The following is a 3,801-nucleotide window of genomic DNA, read 5'->3' on the forward strand; positions in this document are numbered from 1 at the left end:
AAAAACTTAGATACTTTTCAATCACACCTAGACTGTAGAGGTTATTATGTCACCAAAGACTGATGAGCACATGACATGCCACCAATCATATAATGCAGTTGATAGAGTGATGGTGTACCTTTTCGACGGTGAAGCATGTAAACACTTTAACAGTGTGCATCCTCACTTTTCAGCTGAATCAAGGAATGTTCATCTTGGGCTATGTACAGACGGATTCAATCCATTCGGGTCATTTGCTGCTCCTTATTCTTGTTGACCAGTTATACTAATTGTTTATAACTTCCCATTAGGGATGTGTATGAGGCTGGAATTCATGTTTTTATTTACGGTCATACCCGATCTTAATAGTCAAGGCTGGAATATAGATGTTTGTCTTCGACTATTGATTGACGAGTTGACACAATTGTGGTCCTCCGATGTATTGACTTATGATGTATCGACGAAACAAAATTTTCTTATAAGGACAATTTTAATATGGACTATCAATGATTTTTCACCTTATGAAATGATTTCTGGTTGGAGCACGCATGGAAAACTAGCATGTACATACTGCATAGAAAACAACAAGGCATTCACACTAATAAACAAGGTAAAACATCTTTTTTTTACTGCTACCAGCATTTCTTGCCAATGGATCACAGGTATAGAAAGAAAAGAAAGGATTTTTTTATTGGCAAAGTTGAAAAGGATGTTGCACCCCCGCATCTTTCCGGTGAAGAATTGTATGACGTGGTATCAGAGTATGGTGACATTATGTTTGGTTTCATGTTTGGTTTCCAATCCGGTAAGCAAAAGTTTCCTGGTTTTGGTTTGACTCATAACTAGGTAAAGCAAAATATTTTCTGGAAGCCTCCTTATTGGAAGACCAATCTTCTCCACCATAACCTTGACGTCATGCACATAAAAAAAGGAACATGTTTGAGAACATTTTCAACACTGTCATGGATGTGAAGGGAAAGAAAAAGGATAACATCAAGGCTAGAATGGATATAACATTGTTTTGTCACTGTAAAAATATGGAGTTGGTTTATGTTGGGTAACGAGTCATAAACCTCAAAGCAAGCTTCATCTTAGACAAGAATGCACAACTACTAGTGTACCAATGACTGAAGAGTCTGTGTTTTCCTGATGGACATGTCTCGAACATATCAAGGTTGGTTAATTTGTTAGATTACAAATTTTATGGAATGAAGAGCCATGACTACCACATATTTATACCAAAACTCATTTCATTAACTTATCATGATTTATTGCCAAAGAGGATATGGGATGCACTCACGTAGATCAATCATTTATTTAGAGATATATGCTCTAGCAAGTTGCAAACACAGCACATTGAGAGGCTTGAAATGAATATCGTCAAGATAATATACAAACTTGAGATGATATTCTCTCCATTATTTTTTGACTTTATAGAGCATCTACCCATACAGTTATCATATAAGGCAAAAGTTGGAGGCTCAGTCCAGTATAGATAGATGTATCCGTTTGAGAGGTTAGAGATTACACATGAAATGTAATTAAAAATATATATTTTTTCATTGGTTTTGTTAATTGAAAACATTTATTTTATTACATGCAAGTACTTGTTTAACCTTAAGAAAAAGGTAAAAAAACAAGGTGTACATTGAGGCATCAATATGTGAGGCCTATATTGTTGAGGAGATCTCAACATTTATCTCGTACTATTTTAAGCCTCATTTGAGAACAAGAATCAATCGCGTATCAAGGCATGATGATGGCAGTAAAGTGTCTTTAAGTGGAAACTTGTCAATATTCTCCAATTCTGGATGACCCGCACCAAAAAATGTTGTCAAGGGAAGATATTTATCTGAAATAGAATTCAAACAAGCACATAATTATATGCTATTTAACTGTTGTGAACTGACACCTTTTATTTAGTAAGTATACTACTTACACTTTGTTATTAATGGATTATTTCTCTCATGTAATATTACAAACTTATACATTGTTGAATATCTCGTAGGCAACATCATTAATATTTACTATCTAATAACTCACAACTGACCGAATCTTAAATTTTTCAATTACAAGATGATCAATTTACAACGTGGTTCGAACACATGTGAATATTATCATAAACTCATTATCTATCGGGATACTTAATCTCCTTATAGAATTCTCGATCATTATTCATTGATGTACTTGATCTACCATTATAAAATGGAAAGGAAAATCTAGCACTATATTGTCTTTACTAAGTCTAGGTTTTGAAAGAAAAGTGAAGAGCTATAATGAGTATTTTATTAATGGCTACGTGTTTCATACTGAAGAATATGGGTAGGGTAGAAAGACATATAATAGTGGGGTTTGTATTAAAGGATTGACTCTAATGAGTTTGAAGTTGACTATTATGATAAATTAGAAGAGGTAACTGAATTGCAATATCATAAAGAGCATAATAGAGTCTTTTTATTCAAATGTTATTGGTATGACACCACTGACCGAGAATCAAAGTAAATCCTTATCATGGTTTGGTCGAAATTAACTTACAAGCTAGACTCCGTAATATTAACGATGTCTTTGTTTTCACCAAGCAATGTCAGCAAGTTTATTCCATATACACCCCTTCCTTTAGAAAGGCTCGTTCAAGAGTTGATTGGTTATCCGTATTGAAAATCAAACCCAAGGGTCGTGTTGAGGTTGTTCAAGATGAGAACGATGACTCAAATATCGGACATGATGTCTTTCAAGTAAGTGAGTTGGTTGAACTATATCGAGTTGCTCCATTGATTAACTTGGAAGAAAATTCAAATTTTCACGTCTTCGATAATATTTTTGTTAATATTGATACTGAGGAGTTGAATGTTGTTCTAAGCTATAGCGGACAAGCACAAATTGATGAAGGTGATGACAACAATGATATCAATGTAGAAGATTGTGTTGGAGTTGACGATGGGTCAATTGAAGAAGAAGAAGACAATTTTGACTAATTATGAAAACACAATAGTATTGTAATGCCATAGTTATTGATGAAATTATCAACAAATAAGTATTTATTTTATAATTGTTATTTGAATTGATGCTATTATGTTATGTGTGCAGCTTTCAATTTAAGTATCTGTAAGATGGATAGATAGGGAATGTAGATATAATATGTCATTCACTATGCAAAACACCGATGGAAATACCGACGGTTTGTGTTCATCGGTGTATTCCAGAGGCAAAGGGAATTGTTTCCCTCCACTAGGCATTGTTTACTGTGCAAACCATTGATGAAAACACCGACAGTTTGTGTCCGTCAGTTTATTCCACACGCGAGGGGAATTGTTCCCCTCTACCAGGCACTGTTCACTATGCAAACCGTTAATGGAAACACCAACGGTTTGTGTCTGTCGGTGCATTCCAGAGGTAAAGGGAATTGTTCCTCTCCTTCAAGCACTGTTCACAATCAACAACACCAAGGGAAACATCGATGATTTGTGTCCGTCAATGTATTCCAAAGACAAGGGGAATTGTTCCCCCCTTCTGATATCGATGATGGCAATTACTCAGTGTCAGGTTCCCGAGGGAATTATCGATGGAATGTGAATTCCAATGCATTATTAATTAATGTTATTTACTATTTACTTTTTTTTACTAACAAAATCACAGACGAACAACAAAAAATTTGAAGGTTTTTTGAAAATTTTAGTGCGAAATGAAAATTTCTAGGGGCATTTACCGAGGGAACCACTAATGGATTAATTAACAATAATATTATTTAATATTTCATTGAGGATTCCCTCGATAAAAATGCAGTATAAAACAAGCAAGGGCACTAAAAGTTCATTTTTCTCA

Source organism: Populus nigra, chromosome 1 (genome assembly GCF_951802175.1).
Source record: "Populus nigra chromosome 1, ddPopNigr1.1, whole genome shotgun sequence".
NCBI lineage: Eukaryota > Viridiplantae > Streptophyta > Magnoliopsida > Malpighiales > Salicaceae > Populus > Populus nigra.